At 36.1% G+C, this 18,433-nt stretch overlaps 1 protein-coding gene and 1 long non-coding RNA gene across 12 annotated transcripts in view; one reads left to right on the forward strand and one right to left on the reverse strand.

Moving 5' to 3' along the window:
* The window catches only part of CNTN1 (contactin 1), a 376,715-nt gene that overhangs the window by 240,223 nt on the left and 118,059 nt on the right, over window positions 1-18,433 (reverse strand). For 4 of the 11 annotated variants that reach the window (XM_035255800.3, XM_035255802.3, XM_035255805.3 and 1 more), the window contains exon 1: window positions 2,372-2,784. The exons of 5 other annotated variants lie outside the window; for them this stretch is intronic. The gene's annotated coding sequence lies outside the window, so the exon portion shown is untranslated. Of the gene's footprint in view, window positions 1-2,371; window positions 2,785-18,433 lie in introns of those variants that run through there. 2 more of the 11 variants (XM_078338910.1, XM_078338911.1) reach the window with 1 other exon arrangement.
* LOC144577880 (uncharacterized) overlaps window positions 888-18,433 on the forward strand; it is a 55,068-nt gene continuing 37,522 nt past the window's right edge. The window contains exon 1 of the long non-coding RNA XR_013522709.1: window positions 888-970. This is a non-coding gene — a long non-coding RNA (uncharacterized LOC144577880). The remainder of the gene's footprint in view (window positions 971-18,433) is intronic.

Genomic DNA, 18,433 nt, shown 5'->3' on the forward strand with positions numbered 1-18,433 from the left:
GTGTAAGTTCAAATATATTTTAGCTATATGAGTATTCCCTATAGAAAATATTACAGCTATTTTAAAATATCTTGTCAATTATTTCTCACTCTACTAAGTCACCTTTAAAATTTATTTTTAAAGAAATTATAAACCCTTGTATTAGTAAACCTGTTACTTCAGAATTTTTATACATCGATTTTTAAGAGTCACTAATAATGTATATGTACTATAATTTAAGTACATTTTTCTTTCAAAAATCTTATTTTGATGTTTCACTACTCTGTCATTCTAGTTGCCCTATTTCCTTCTTAATATATATTTTTATAATATATTCAGTCTCCATTTCCAATTATATCGAAAACAATTATATGTTACCGTAACAATCACTATCTAACCTAATTTTGGTGCTTCATATATATCAAATAAGATACTAAAAAATTCGCATCAATTTTCTGTTGGTTCTTCCCAACTGATAGCCTATAGAAATTAATTATTATCACTCTGGGAAGCAAGAACTGAGAAAATCTTACTCCAGATTTCCCATACATGATCCGGAAACTATTCTTTATCTGACCATCATGTTTTTAAAATGAGATTGATGAATGGCTTGGGTTGAGACTAGAAAGAAGAAAGAGAGGTTTAGATATGTACAAGGACACTGCTCCTTGAATCCCATTGTTTATACAATCTCCCCTTGTTAGGCCATTAATTTTACTGCTATGATCTTGTCACCCAGCGCAAGTGCTTTTATTCTTCTACTGTCAACTCAGCCAGATCCAACAAGTAGCACTGCCATTCTACTTATTACTCAGAATTTAGTGTGTGTCATTAGGCAATAAATATCAAGTTTCTGCTCCTCCCCGCCCATTCTTTCTCATTTTCCTCTAGATTCCATTTTATTAGCTGTTAATCAGCCACCTCAGCCAGGAGGCATTTGAGCAGAACTGAACACCATGACTCAGCATCAGGAGACTTCTCAGATATGCAGGTAGTAATTTCTCCTCCTTTTATTCCCCTCCCTAAGGAAAAAACTCCAGGTGTGAGTTTCCCCTTATACTTAAACTAGATCAGTTTTGAAGATTTAAACCATTCTGTAATGCCGGGAGTTCTGTGCACAACACCTGGGCAACAAGAAACCCAAGTAATATAGTAACACTGTAGCAGAATTGAAATGCACTGTGAAATGCTTGAAAGGTAGTTTTCCTGTGCTCTTATTATCATCATTGTTCTAAATTTGTTTCTTAAAAAATTAAGTCATGCTTTTTTATTCCAAAACATACTTGTCCTTATCTATTCTTGGCCCTTGATAGATGATTTAGCAAGCATACTTTTAAAAACATTATCAATAAACATACATGAGGAAGTGGATATACCTATATATTATAGTGCATATATTTTATACACTATGAATTGTATATATGTATGTGTGTGCATATATATTCACTAGTAATATGAATTCACTGCTGAAAAGTATCCTTAAATAATTTTACTTATCTAGTGCTTCTTGCTTTATATTTATTAATTCTCTTTTCTCGTCCTAAAGAAATATTCAGGAATTAATAATTTACCATGATATTTAAGCAAGCAACTTTAATTAACAATGACTTCTGACAAATATACTAGCACAGTACTATATTTTTCAGGCTTACAGAGTTTTAATAAATGTATTCAGATCTTATGTAGTGGGTTCTATAGTTATATAATGTTAATTTTTAAAATGCCAAGAAACAAAACTCTTTTTTGGGTAAATTTTACAACATGTCATCTCTCCACACATTTTGGAGTAAGGAATTCTTGACAAGAGGATAAAACAAACCAGGTAGAAGTCAAATGGTTTTGTTTGACAGCAAGGTCTTCCCTCAAGGACATGTTAGTCCAAATTGTTTTAATTCCATCTGTTCAATTTGTATGCAACACAGTATTTTAGTTTGAGTACCTCAGTGCTCTCCTCTACTTCTGAAAGAAGGATTGAGCATTTTCTGGTGTCTACCCACATGTTTTACTAGAATTTGAAAATGTTGCCATTAAGGAAATAATATGAGCCAATGTGATGCAACAGCCGAGCTAAAACTTCCCCACAGGAAGGTAATTTCCACTTATCAATTCAGCTCATTCTCCTGCTGCCCCTCTCCAGTTTGCAGTCTTCTACACGTTCGAGCTCTAGTACATTCTTGAAAAGCTTTTGCATGCGAGATAAAATACCCAATGATCCAATAATATCAAATGTAGAAAGTCACCTCTCATTTAACATAACGGTTGAGAGTCCTGATGCTGGCATTGCAATACTAAGATCTGAGTCAACCTTACGAATATGGCATCACCATTACCCTAACTCAGCACATTCTATTTTACAATTACCTAACCTAGAAAAAAAAAACCTTGGACTTACCTTATGTGTTGAGTTATCTGTCGTCCTGGGTATAATATCTATTGCAAATTGTCCATTTGAATACATACAGCAACAGTTATACCACAATATGACTCTCTCCTGCAGCAGAAAGCAAGTTAAAAGGACTTCATGCTGTGACCTCACAGGCAGGCACAGCCGCTCCCATCCTTCAGCCAACCTGGGAGAGCAGGTTAGATGACAGAAAAGCCGGCTCTCTACATAGCAATACTTTCACATAAAGCATTCTGTGCTGTAAGCTGGGAGATTTACATCTTCCAAATTCGGCTGGCCTGAGTCAATGCTGCTTCTATGCCTGAAAATATTAGGCATTTCACTGCAGTCACTTAATGCAAGAAACTATCTGAGGCGACTTCACAAACCCTGTCATTCTGTTCGGAGACTAAAGAATGAGCGCTGCATGCATAATTCATGCATTAAAATCTTCAATGCACTTCCTGTAGTCGCTGTTCTATCCAGTAATGGGCTATTGATCACCTCACCGCCAAGACAATTGGAGCTCCGCGATTGGTTTACTTCCACAAATAAAATTACAAACTAAATCATAGGCAGAAGCCTCCAACCCTGCAACATCCACTCGGGTAAAACATTCACATAGAGGAGATGACATTTGCATACTGCAGAATGTTTAAACTGGACTCTTTCTTTGGCAGACATGCTACAGCATCTGCTATCGTTTATTGAAAAGATATACTGTCTGCAAGTTGAGGCTGAATATTTTACATTATAAGTGAGATATACGGAATTGGCTTTAGCCTATCATTTCTGGAACATCAATAAGACTAAATGAAAATAAGGAAAATAAATGAATGAAACAAAGAAAAAATAATATATGGCTATAAAATATGGAGATTTTTACATGGACTCATTTGAATAACCTTTCTTAGAAAACTTTAATTTACAAATACTTTTTTATTTCAAAAATGTGGAAGGAGTTTCTCTCTTAAAAAATCATTAATATGAGTACATGTGTTCATCAATGAGTTATTTTGGAACACAAGTACCTGTACTCTGGGTGTGTCAGTGGTTGTGAGAGCTCTTTCTCTTAGAATTTAAGCTTCTAAGAACATAATATTGTTTTCATTGCCTTAAAAAAAGCAGGCTTTAAAACAAAATGTCCATTTGATTATGCTAATATTCATCAAGGAAAAACAAAGGTAGCATTTTAAATTGTCATAACAGTATTTGCAAAAATACTAGGATGGGAGATTCATGCAAAACAGCAAATGCATGTATGTATAAGAAATGCTTGTCTATTTTTCAAAGTGTCTTAGATGTAAAAACTGATAAGCCTTATTTTTCTACCAAAAGTGGACTGAACATGATGTTATTAGGGTCACTGAGATGCCTAAAGTCCTATCTTCCCAAAGCCTCTTTTTATACTCTCTCTCACATGTGCGTGCACACATACACAATTCATATTTCTATGCCCATTCCACCTCATCATTTGTAAAATCAAAGTGAAACCATCAAGTTCTTTTAGGAATTATTTATTCCTCTTTAAGGAATAAATAATATTACTCATAGAAGTTCTTTACTCAGGTTTAGAGTACAGAATAACTGTCAGAGTTTAACCAAAGATTGCCAACTAAGAATTATGCAGTAGGGAGCCATTCACCCTGGGTGATATCATCGTGGTTAATTTCATCAATAAATCAAAGGCAGTTGATATCAGCCCTTGAAGGTAGTAGGGGTGCTGATGACAATAGGTGCAGAGTTTAGAGATGTCCAAGAGCATGTGAAGCATAATCCCTAGTAAGCCATAGAGAAGACAGTTGCATGTGGCTGATAAAGATCCTAAAACATTCTAAATGGCAGTCTGAGAAATTAGACACCCAATTCCTTTGTCTATTATGTATTCCATGTGCCACAATGTTTTGTTTTGCCCTGGGTAGCTTCTATTTTCATATTTACATATATTGTCACCAGGCTAATAAACTTCAAGTAAACTACACAGACTTTGTTTTATGATATTTCTCTCTTCTATGAGTAATATTATTTATTCCTTAAATAGAAGATTGAAAGGTCTTATTTTTAAAAATTACAGAAGTTTTATCAATTTAATCATATATAGAAGCAATTTCATATAACAAGAGCATTTTATTTATAAGTAGAAATTTGAATATTTTTGAAATTAGGTACAAGGTTATCTAGAATACAACAATTTAGGAAATCTAAATTATTGATATAACCTATGATTATTACAAATGTAAGCATTAGAAATTTAACTTTCCTAAAATGGTATGATTCGACAGTGTGTAACCAGGTAGCTGGGAAGAGTATTCACTTAGTTCCTCTTTCTTCAGTGAATGGGAGGAAAGCCAGCAGTTTCTCACATACAAGTCTCCAAAGCCAACTCTGAAATGAAGACTGCAACTTTGCATCTGCTTGGTTAAGTTTCAGGATTCAGTTGTCTAAAGATGGGGCCAGAGATGAGAAATACACACACAAACAACACACACACACACACACACACACACACATGCATACAATGATCATCTTCATCATCATCATCACCATTTCATCATCATCATCATCATTGTCATCATCCTAGAATAGATAAAAATCAAAACCCAGCAAAGTAGAGAAATACACAGCATGAGGAAAACCATGGAGATAGTGAATCCTGAAGCAATAAAAGATGCAGCAAGTAAGCCTTGAATGGAAATGATGGAGGTAAAGTAGACAACTGTACTCTCAGATAAAACAAAGGCAAGGTCATAGTAAAAAGCCAATTTCCATTTTTCAGAAGTCTGACTATGCCTGAGAAAAACACTTAAACGATCTTTCCAAATGGATGGAAAACGGAGATGGCCACTTTAGACAAATGTGATGTCTTTGCAGATCAAGAGGCTTTCCAATATTTTGAGTTTTATAATGCATGTAAAAATTAGGAGTGAACTCTGTAATGTTAATAGGGTCAATAAAATAAATCAAAATTTGGGTATAAATCGAAGCAAATTTGGGTATAAATCTGTGATATCTATTAAGATGTATAACTAGCCTGCCTGACTACTGTCATTTGGAAAATTAATAATTTGTCTCCAATACAAGAAAAAATAATGCCATGATGAGTTAGGAAAAGAATATAACCTACCAAAGATTCTGCATTTCTGAGTTCAAGGGATAAATACTGCTGGGAGAAGATTTCATTTGTTCTCTAAGATTTAAGACATGCTTTCTACTTTTCTCTCTGTGTCCTGCCAATATCATAGAAACTCTCTAATATAGCCGATTCATTTAATTAACATTATTTATTGTGCACCTTCTACATGCAAGGAATTGCATGATGGAGGGATGCTATGAAGTCAAATATGTATCAGTACATTGTTTCTTCCAAGGTTTTCATACTTTCATAAAGAAAGCAGGCAACCACATTGATGGAGGTTAATGCATACAGTCGCTGTGATACTTATTGAGATATGTAAATTAGATAATTACCAAAGCACATAGAACTGTATCCATATGTTAATTAACTGCTAGGTAAATGTTAATTATTCTTATTTTATTCTGCTATATGAGGCATATCAGCAGAAGAAACCGTGGCATTATCATCTACCCATGGGAGCATTGGGAAATGATTCCTTTGGAGAAGGGGTGATATTTAAAGACACTGGGGTTTATAATGGAAACAATGTGGGCTTTAATGTTCGTCAAATTTGATATGAAATTTAGGCTTTGCTGAGTTTAACTATATGACTAGGATACACCATTCATACTTCAAGAGCATCAGTTTTATCATGTAAAAATCAATTTAAATACCTATCTTTCTTTAAGTTTTTGACAGTTAAATAAATTATTTAGGGCACAGTTTTTAAAAGTACAGTTTTTGGAGTCAGCCGATGAGAGTTTAAATCCTGCCTCAATTTCTTCATCTTTAAAATGGAGATCCTGTCAACCTCAGAGAGTTATTAGGAAATTCAGCTATTACTATGTCTTTACATCACTTAACACAGTTTCTGATACAGTAAGGACTTTAGAAACATTAATTTATTTCATCTCAAGACTGTCTTGGAAGAAAAGGCTTGAAGTCATTTCCAGTAAATACAACAACACATGCATTTGTAGGGAGGGAGGATATTACATGATAAGCCTGAGAAACTCAAGTTTCTATATGATGAGAACTGTGGATACAATAGACAGATTGTCTGGTGATAGGGTAAAATTATACAGAATCTTTTAAAATCTGCTTAAATATTGATTATATATGACCGTTTCAACACTGTTGAGGTGTTTGATACTATTCTGCAGAAATAGAAACATTTAAAGATTTCACTAAGAGAGTAATAGGGCCAGATTCTGGGGGGCGGTGGGAATGAATGAAAGACTGGATGCGATAAGCAGAGGCAAGGAATAAGTTTAATGCAATATTATCTGTAATCCACCAGAAATGATGAGGGCCTACACAAGGCAAATGTAAGGGTAGGGTGAGGAATAAAATAGTTTAGAGATATTTAAACACTACAGTAGTAGCACTTAGTAAGTATTACAAGAATATGGTGAGATAATGAGAAAATAATTTTAGATATAACAAAGGAGGGATAAACTAGGAAAATGAAGAGTTAGACACATAAAATTTCCATTAATCTATTGGATAGAGTCTGTAGCTGAATAAACGGGTTTGGAAGTGTCCAGAACTGCTTAAGCTATGGAAGTTAATGAAATAATTCAGGGTTTCAAAGTGTACAGTGAAAAGAAGATGGAAAACAAATCCTAAAACGTAGATAAGTAAATGTATAAATGTATATAAAAGCCCTCTGTTAATATTTGACATGTTAATACATTGATGGCAAAAGGGAAAACTGCTAATATGTATTACACATATACTATAAAGCTGGAAAAATGCTTAGTACTTTACTCAACTGATTTTATTTGATCATCATAAAGCCCTTACCAATTAAGTGGCCTCATTTCCATTTTGTCAACGAAAAATCAGGCTCAAAGAAAATCAAGTAATTTGGTCAAGTTACATAATCAGTGAACTAGTGGGCTGGAATTTACATCCAGGATTTATGACTGAGCTATGGCTCAGGCCTCTTTTACCACATCAAGTTCCTGAGAACCACAGATGTATCAGAATTTTTTTCTTTACTTTCTTATGTCCCAGAATACCAAAAGTAGTCCCTGTTATATAAAAACTATTTATAGTAATCACAACTAATTTTAAATTTTGGACCTAGAAAAAAATTAGAATATGGAAAACAATATTTATTATGTTCCAAACATATATTATTGTATATATGTGTGGATACATGTTTATTTGTATACACACACACACACACGCACACACACACACACTGTATCATTATACCAAGGCTACTTTACAAAGAAAATGCTATATTCTCACTGATAAGTGGGAGCTAAACATTGGGTATACATGGATGTAAAGATGGGAACAACAGACACTGGAGAATATAAGAGGGAGAGAAAGAGAAAGGGCTGAGTTGAAAAAAAACTACTTATAAGGTATGCTGACTACCTGAGTGATGGATTCAATCATACTCCAATCCTCACTATCAAGCAATATACTTTTATAATAAACCTGTCCATGTAGCCCCTGGTTCTAAAATAAAAGTTGAATAAAGAAGATGCTATTATTTTATTCTACATTTCTTAAAAAAGCTGGCTGAAATAGCTTAAATAACTTTGTTAAGGTTACATAGATATAAGGAATAAGACAGAATTTGAGTTCCATATGACTAAAAGCCATGGTTATTACATTGTACCACACTTTAACAGAATTTTTAAAAATTCACTCAGAAATAATACAATAGAGCTACAAGAATCAACAAAGAGCCTACAAGCTTAACACTGAGGAAGAAAAAATAGAGAAGAACTCACACATCAAAATTACAATCATCAAATTTAAAACAAGCAAGAGAGTATAATGATACTATATTTTGTCTGGAATGGAAATTATAAAAAAGACTGAGAAGTATATAGATATCAAATTCAGGATTGTAGTTACAGGAAGCAGAGGAGGGTATTACTGGAAAGAAATTCACAGAGGACTTCAGTTGCATATAGTACTATTGATTAAGCTGGTAGTGGAACACAAATTTTGATTTTGTTTTTGAATACTATCTAAATATTTGCAATGTCAATAATATATTTCAAAGTGAGGAAAATATAATAAAGCAAGCTCCCTTGGTTTTATAGTTGGAGTCCCCTTTCTTTAGTTTCTATATCCCTTTTAAGATGGTAACCAGGAGAAAAAAAAATACTTCTAATGCCATTCAATTCTATTTAAAGCATCTGTCTAATCATTAAGAAAGAGATTCAGTTAAAGAAAAAAATTAAAAATAAATATCAATAGTGAACAAGTATCCTAACATGTCTCAAAATTTGAGATATTTTACATGGTTTATGTTTCTGGTTCCACTAAAATACCTAAGAGTTTCCTTAATGTTTCATATAGCTTTCAAATATCAGTATACCAAATGATTTCCCAGGTTTCATGAAAATTAGCTAATCTCCATGTAAAATGAGACCACTAACACTATTACTAATGGTTCCAAGTATAATTGAAAAACATAATTTAAAGTGTTTTAAGTTTAATGTATAACAAATAATTCTAATAATCCCTAGTTAATCATATTTACTTTTAGTTGCCTTAAAATACACAGGTTTGTTTGTTTTTTGGTTTGTTTTTTTTGAGACAGAGTCTTACTTTGTCACCAGATTGGAGTGCAAAGGTGTGGTAATGGCTTTGTGGTCTGCAAACTCTGCCTCCCAGGTTCAAGCAATTCTCCTGTCTCAGCCTCTTGAGTAGCTAGGACTGCAGGCACGTGCCACCACACCCAGCTAAGTTTTGTATTTTTGGTAGAGACAGGGTTTCACTATGTTGGCCAGGCTGGTCTCAAACTCCTGACCTTGTGATCTCCCCACCTCAGCCTCCCAAAGTTGTGGGATTACAGGTGTGAGCCACTGAGCCCAGCTAAATTAGGTAGTTTTTCTTTTTAAGTGACTAATGCTCCTGGAGGAAGCCATATTCAACCCATATTTAAATCAAGAGATGTCAGGAACAAGTTCTGCCCCAAGAGAGTCACCAAACAGCTTTGGATACCTGCCAATCTGTCTCTCTGGATACATATTAGGAAAGAGCTGTTAAAATTACATCCTATTTAGCTTCTCTAATAACACATTTAAATAGTTGAAACATAGTTTAGCCCAAACATGTTTCTCGTCTCAAGACAATTTAGACTTGTCTCATTATGGCTCAAATTATTTATTCAACAAATATGTGTTCACTCTTGGCTATTTCAGAACTTCTGGGCTTTTGAGAAGTATGAGTCAAACAGTAAGTAATTCCTTTAGAAAGCTTTAATGTGAAGTGATGCCATCAAGATGGTAGAGATGGAGACATCAGCCTTCTTTTCCCTACAAAGACAAGAAAAACATCCTTGGGATTGCTCAAAGTTCCAAAAGAATCTAAGCAACAAAATGAAACAAAACAAACACTAAATAAGCAAGAACACCCAGAATAATCACACAGAATAAATCACTGGGGAGAATGGCATACCTGAGATATATAGAGATGTCTAGAGTGGTAGGTTCTATCAGTATTAGCCACATATCAAATGCCAGGATGGTTTCTAGTGACCTTCTGTGCAGGGGACACTGGCAACTTTCACCACTGAAATAATCAAGAGCCATTGCCACTGTGCACAATCTGGAGAGGGAGATGGTGTGATCCCTCCAAAAAGGAGTCATTATTGTGATGCCACCTCCCAAACCCCACCAAACTCTAGAGCCATGACCACTCCACCTGGACCCATGTTCCAGTCCACTGGCTCTATGGCTCCACTGTAAGTGTCCACGTCTCAGACACCAGAGAACCATGGTCCCTGTGAGCTACCTACAGTCTAGGTCCTATAGTCACTCTACACAACTGTATTCTGGACACTGACTTCACTGCCATTCCACATGTGTCCATACCTCAGAATCCAAGGCACTGCTATGGTTTGGATACTTGTCCCCTCTTAACCTTACATTAAAATTTGATCCCCAATGTGGCAGTGCTGGACTTAATGGGAGGTGTCTGGGTCATATTGATGGATATCCGAGGAATAATGTCCTCCATCGGGGTGAGTGAATTCTCACTCAATTAGTTCCCATTAGAGCTGGTTGTTAAAAAGAGCCTGGTACTTCTTTACCCTCTCTCTTTCTTCCTCTCTTGCCATGTCATCTATGCACTTGCTGGTTCCCCTTTGCCTTCTTCCCTGAATGAAAGTATCCTGAGGCCTTTACCAGATGCAGATACTAGTGCCATGCTTCTTATAAAAACATAATAAAGACGTGAATCCTTCACCAGCAACCAAGGTATCCAGGTTCTCTCGTCAAAATTGACTAGAAGGCTGGCATGACTCATGGAGAGAAGTGAGAGCAGTGTGGTGTGCTGGCCCACCTAACAGCCATACAAGGAAGGGGAACCCCCTGCGCTGGCCAAGGGAGGTGGTGAGTGAGCATGGTATCCAGCCAGGGAAGCGGTGCTTTTCCACAGAAATGTGTGACCCACAGATCAGCAGATCCCACTCATGAATACATACCACCATAGCCTATCGTCCCAATCCCAGAATGTGCAGATTCTTACAGCCTCTCAGCTGGAATCTGCTAAAGCTTACTGAACTCCAGAGAGGAGAGCCTACCAGCACTGGCTGCAGCTGCCTGCTGTCTAAGCCATTTGAGCTCCTCGGGGGAGAGACAGCAGCCAGCACTGGGACTTACAATTACCTAATAACAAGTTAAGCTCTCTGAGGTTGTGGGGGAAGGGTGGCACCTATTTCTATAAATCCAGATTGTGCTTTTTTTTTGCTAAAACCAGGGAGTCTAGATGGCCTGGCCCCAATACTTGTCCCAGGCATGTACCAGAATCCCTGGGACACCTATGTCTGTACTAAAAGACAAATGTATCAGAATCTCTGGGATATAGCTAAAGCAGTGTTAAGAGGAAAATGTATAGCACTAAATGACTAAATGCCTCCATCATAAAGCTAGAAAGATCTCACATCAACACTCTGGCTCTTTTAATTGTGATATTCAAAGAGCCAGAGAGGCAAGAGCAAACTAATCCAAAAGCTACCAGAAGACAAGAAATGACTAAAATGCCGGCTGTGGCAGTCATCAGGTCAGAGTACCTCTTCAGATCTAACCCTGACCTATCTTTCCTATCTTTCCTTAGTGGGTGGGGCTTCCCTACAGGATCTCCAACCATTCCAGCTGGAGGCTCAGGGGCAGAATTCAGGATCTCCCTGAGCCTGAGCCCCTAGAGGGAGGGGTGGCTGCAGTCTCTGCAGACTAGGAGACTTAGCCTCTCATCCTGGTAGTTATGAGGACTCTGGGCAGCCCAGACAAGTGGGTTTCCCTCCAGCAAAACATGCCATCTCCCTCAAAGGACAAAGTACTTCATTAAATAGGTCCTTCTTTCTGTGCCACCCAACTGGGTGAGACCCTTCAACAGGAGTCATCAGACATACTATATGGGAGCAATCCTACTGGCATCTGATTGGTGCCCCTCAAGGTCAGAGGTCCCAGAAGAAGGAGGAGGCACCCATCTTTGCTGCTCTCTAGCCTCCTTGAGTGACATCTCAAGGCACAGCAGCGAATCAGATGAATAAGGCCCGAAGCGAACCCCCAGCAAACTGCAGCAGCCCTACAGAAGAGGGACCTGACTACTGAAAGAAAAACAAGCAGAAAGCAACAACAGCATCATCAACAACAAAAGGCCCCCACAAAAACCCATCCAAGGGTCAGCAGCCTCAAAGCCTGAAACTAGACAAACTCACAAGGACGAGAAAGAATCAATGAAAAACTGCTGAAAACCCAAAAGGCCAGAGTGACTCTTTGTCTTCCAAATGATTGCAACATCTCTCCATCAAGGCTGCAGAACGGGATGGAGGATGAGATGGATGAATTGACAGAAGTAGGCTTCAGAAGATGGGTAATAAAAAACTATGATGAGCTAAAGGAGCATGTTCTAACCCAATGCAAAGAAGCTAAGAACCTTGATAAAACGTTAGAGAAATTGCTAACTAGAATAACCAGTTTAGAGAGGAACATGAATTACATGATGGAGCTGAAAAACACAGCACACAAACTTTGTGATGTGTACACAAGTAACAGCCAAATTGACCAAGTGGAAGAAAGAATATCAGAGTTGAAAGAACTTCTTACTGAAATAAGAAAATGTAAAATAATAGAGAATAAAAGAATGAAAAGGAACGAACAGAGCCTCCAGAAAATATGGCACTTCATAAAAAGACTAAAGCTACTATTGATTGAACAACCAGGAGATGGGGAGGATGAAATCAAGCTGGAAAACACACTTCAGGATATTACCTAGGAGAACTTCCTCAACCTAGAAAGACAGTCAAAACATGCAAATTCAGGAAATACAGAGAATACCATTAAGATGATACACCATGAGAAGATCAACCCAAGTCACATTATCATCAGATTATCCAAGGTCAAAATGAAGAAAAAACTGTTAAGGACAGCAGAAAGAAAGGTCAGGTCACCTACAAAGGGAAGCACATCAGACTAAGAGCAGAAAATCTACAAGCCAGAAGAGACTGGGGGCCAATATTCAATCTTTAAAAGAAAAGAATTTTTAACCCAGAATTTCATATCTGGCCAAACTAAGCTTCATAAACAAAGGAGAAATAAAATCATTTCCAATAAGCATATGATGAAGGATTTCATTACCACCAGGCCAGCCCTTGCTCCTGAAAAAAAGCATTAAATATGGAAAAGAAAAACCAGTACCAGCCACTGCAAAAACACACCAAAATATAAAGACCAATGACACTACTGCATCAACTAGTGTGCAAAATAGCCACATAACATCAAGATGATGGGATCAAAATCACCCATAACAATACTAACCTTAAATGTAAATGGGATAAATGCCCCAATTAAAATACACAGACTGGCAAACTGGATAAGAAGTCAAGACCCATTGGTGTGCTGTATTCAGGAGACCCAACTAATGTGCAAAGCCACACAGTCTTAAAATAAAGGGATGGAGGAAAGTTTACCAAGGAAATGGAAAGCAAAGAAAAAAAGCAGAGGTTGCAATCCTAGTCTCTGAAAAAACAGACTTTAACAAAGAGCAAAGAAGACAAAGAAGGGCATTACCTAATGGTAAAGGGAACAATTCAACAAGAAGCTAACTATCCTGAATATATATGCACCCAACACAGGAGCACCCAGATTCTTAAAACAAGTTCTTAGAGACCTACAAAGAGACTTAGACTCTCACACAATAATAGTGGGAGACTTCAACACTCCACTGTCAGCATTAGACAGATCAATGAGACAGAAAATTAAAAAGGATATTCAGGACTTGGATTCAGCTTTGGATCAAGTGAACCTAGTAGATGTCTACAGAACTCTCTACCCCAAATCAACAGAATATACATTCTTCTCAGTGCCACATGGCACTTATTCTAAAATTGACCACATAATTGAAAGTAAAACACTCCTCAGCAAATGCAAAAGAATGGAAATCATAACAACCAGTGTCTCAGACCACAGATATATCTGTGCTTCCATGTTCACTGCAGCATTATTTTCAATTAGCGAGTCATGAACACAACCTAGGTGTCCATGAAGAATGAATGGATGAAGAAATCTGATGTGTATGCAATTAAATATTAATCAATTTTTATTTGGTATTTATTTATTCATATAGACAGGCTTTCATTCTGTCACCCAGACTGACGTACAGTGCCATGATTATAGCCTTAAATTTCTGGGATCAAATGATCTTCCTGCCTCAGCCTCCTGAGTAGCTAGAACTACAGTACATGTATCACCATGCCTAGCTACTTTATTTATTCATATTTTGTAGATATGAGGTCTATGTTGCCCAGGCTAGTTTCAAACTCTTGCCCTCAAGTAATCCTCTAGTCTTAGCCTCCCAAAGGTCTGAGATTACAGGCATGAGCCACCATCCCAGCTTAATTTTTAAAAGGAAGGAAATCCTGTCATTTGCAACAACTAGGATGTATCTGGAGAAAATTATGCTAACTAAAGTGTCACACACACAAAGATGAATACTATGTAGTCTCACTTATATGTGAACTCTAAAAAAAAAATCAATCTCATAGAAACAGAGTAGAACGTTAGGTGCTAAATGTCAGGGCATGGTGGAAATGGGGAGATCTTGGTCAATGGGTACAAACATGGCAGTTGTAAGATGCATAAGTTCTGGAGACCTCATGTAAAGCATGAGGTGACTATAATAATACCATAATATACACTTGAAATTCTCTAAGAAAGTGGATCTTAAGTATTGTCAACAAAAAAGAAAAAATGGTAGCTATGTAAGGTGATGGCTATGTTAATTAACTTTATTGTAGAAATCATTTAGCAATGTGTATATAGATATCAAAACATCATTTTGTGACTCTCATATACCTTGAGTACATACAATTTTTATTTGTCAAGTATATCTCAACAAAGCTGAAGAAAATAAAAGAGGGTTTATTGTAGGAATGCATGAAAGAATAAATGCCCAAAACAAAATAGTTGATACATTCATTACAATACTTAATTTAAAATGCAGGCTTTGTTTATGGACTTTCAACCTCATTATCATTAAAAAGGTATTTACTTAAAAACTTTTGAATATATTTTAAAAAATAACCATACCATGATTATGTCATACAGGTATATATTGTTCACACTAATAATGCACACAAATCCATCCTCTACTAGCCCCAAAGATAGCCACTACCCTGATGACTAACAACATAGATTGGTGTCACCTTATTTTTATTAAATACAAATATGTTAAAGCAATCTGTAGCGTTGTAAAATTCTCCAAATATAGAGCTGTTTACAAATGAGTTTTGACAAATCTTTTGTATATATCCTCTTCCCATTCTTAGTTGATTATAGGTTCAAGATGTAAAATTTATAGATTCACTTAAGATGTAAAATTTATAGATTCATTTAATATGATAATTTTATATAAGTTCCTTTTGATATGCATACTTTGGAACACAGTTTATTTCCTGCCCCAAACTGACTCCAGAGAAGGATATTAATGTACCAGTAAGTTATTCTGTAAAACATTCATTTTGTGGAGTTATTGCATAAGGTAATCAATCAACTTTGCTTCTTCATAAGGAGTTTTATCTTGAAACCAGCAGCTGTAATTTCCTGGAAAAGATTTCACCATAGACATTTGTCCTATGAAATTAAAGAGAAAGTCATAAAAAATATCTTGAAAATACAACTAGTATTTTAGTTGTCAGAAAGTGTTACTTTATAAAAATATACAAGATTTTAATTAAAAATATATAATTAAAGTAGATAATAAAATTCCTGATTTATGTGAATAACATATGATCTAGATTGCCTACTTGGTGAAAAATTGTCAGATGCAAAATTCTTGACAAGAATAACTGCTATATAACCCAGTTATACTTATGTTTGAAAAGTAATCTAAATTATATGCAAAAAGAAAAACAAGGGAAATGGAGGCAAATGAAAAACCAGTTTGGACCATGCAGATGTATGAACTTAAAGAATAATGCCTAGGTTTTTGTTTGTTTGTTTTTTATTGGCTAACCTTGACTTGAACTGTTTCTTTCACAAATATTCACTGATGTGGGCTGTGAGTCAAAACCCAATCCAGTGCTGGGAATTTAAAGGCTCTTGTCCTCAAAGGCATAGAATCAGTGGTTTGTTGGCACCAGCCCATCACAATTTGGAAGAGCCTAATTCAGGAATTTTGCAAGCTGGTTGTTTGAAAAAAATCATAGCCATCATTAATAATTAAATGATAAAGTTTAAATCATATTTTTAAAATGCTGAATACTCAAAATATATTATTTCCTATGCATTTTAATATTATTAATGCTGTAGAGATTATTTACACCTATTTTATCTGTATGGTGGAAATTCTGTATAATAGTGTGCTGCTGAGTACCTCTTCCCAATTACATGTTCGGTAACATCATGTTGGTAGCTTGGAATCAACCATGGTGGAGATATTTATATGACCAAAATCAGCAAATGCTACACATTAGGGTTTTCCCTTTTCCCCTGGAGAATCAGTTATTACAAATTTACCAGCACATCTCAGCTCACAATACAATGACTGGAGAGATTTAAAAATAACCCTAAGTCACTTCCAAAAATAGCGTTTTTAAATTTTGATTTTAACACAGCCAACTCAGAATTTTAACTAATGTTACCAGTATAGATAGCCAAAAGTTGATCTATAGTAACTTCTCTTTGGTCAACTGAACAATGACTGAATCTAAAGGAACCCACAGATAATGCTTATTCCAAAAGATCTGTACTTTTACCATTAGGAGTTGAGGGGAAAAAATTAAGAAACTATCAAATGTAGTTATACTGTCTAAGTAAACACAGAATTTAGAAAACCATTGAGGTTAAATTTGCTTCATCACAGTCATGCAAATTAGTTATAAATATGCTTTGAACCAGCTGATTTAAATTCCCATCCGTCCTGGATGACAAATATTAAAAGATATTAAAAGATAAAAGAAAACATTAAGGTAATTATATTCAAAATTAGCCACAAATGTGCCTTTTTCCTGTGGTTGAATAGGTTAATAAGGTAGTTACCTAAAAATACACAACAGTAATTTAAACAGCACCATGGCTTAACAAAGTAGCATAGAAAATAAGTCTTATAGATTCCACTTGAATAAACATAGGAACAGAGAATGATTTTGAGGTTCTGACAGGATCTTATGAAGTCCACTCCTAACCTGTGTGAGTCTTATCTAAGATCTTCAAATCCCTCTACATTTAGAGCACTCGCAGTACTATTCCAGAGTTCTTGAAATTGAGAGGCTTTGGCCTTTGGTACAGCAGAAAGTTTAAATGAAAGAGTACGGTAACTATCGGACAAGGCTAGAGCCACCTTTACCCCTCCTTATGCTAGGTCTTTGGAAATGTCTACCATGTTAGCTCTGTTGGTGATCAAGTCTCTGGTCAGTACTCTCCAGACTAGAGAACTACTCACCGTGCAGGGATGGGATGAAAAGAGAAGGGATATGAAAATAACTGAGGGAGCCTTTTAAAAGTATGACATGACCACCCCCTTTCCTTGAAAGTATATGTCAGAAGTGAGGAGGGAAAATAGGAGGGAATAAAGAGCTATAGAGGAGGGAATATATGTTACTTGATTTCCAGGGATTTTATACTGCTCGATCCCAGCCCAAGTTAAGTATCCATCCTTTAGAGGCCTCTCCAGGTATAGAATCAATTATTATTTTGTATGAATTATCACTATTCTGTACCTTTCTTGTGCTTGCTATAGTGTGACTGCTCTACATCAGTATGACTGATAATCAGAGAAGTCCTATAACTTGTCTTCATTTAGGACATAGAAAGCAGCAAAGAATAATGCTTCTACCATTATCTGTGAAAAAAAATGAATAAACTAGAAAATAATGATTTTATTGTTCATCAGAGAGCTCTGACTACAAGATAATCAGGTAACCTGGAAGTCAGAAAGGGATAACTTCCTCCAAAGAAAAGCAGGGCACACAAACTGTCTCACTAGTGATGGAATATAGGAGAAAGAAGTGCCACACTAGGGACAATATGTGCAATCGATAATTAGCTAAAATTTTAAAGATCTACAGAGGCCATATGGGCTACCATGTCAATCTGAAATAGCTGGGGACATCTAACAAGAGGAAAAGCTTCAATCATTTGCAAGATCCAAGGATATTTTTCACGTGCTCATAAAGAAGATTGGCATTAGGGAAGGAGATCAGAGAGCCCCCACTGGTGGTCCATTTGGGTGGGAAATGATTGGCAACTGTGGAGAGACAGGCCATGCACTTCCCTGGACTCTCCTCTCTTACAAAAGAAACACACTTTATGACATTAGCAGGGTGGGTAAAGTCTCATAACCACAGAACACAGACAGAGACACATTACATCTGGAAGAAGGGTAAAAGCAAATAAAACTACTCTCCTCTCTAGGGGAGGTCTTAGATCTAGGCTTAGAAATCTCTCATTGCTAATGAAGGGGCAGGAAACTCTCTGCCA

This window comes from Callithrix jacchus, chromosome 9, assembly GCF_049354715.1.
Source record: "Callithrix jacchus isolate 240 chromosome 9, calJac240_pri, whole genome shotgun sequence".
NCBI classification, from domain to species: Eukaryota; Metazoa; Chordata; class Mammalia; order Primates; family Cebidae; genus Callithrix; species Callithrix jacchus.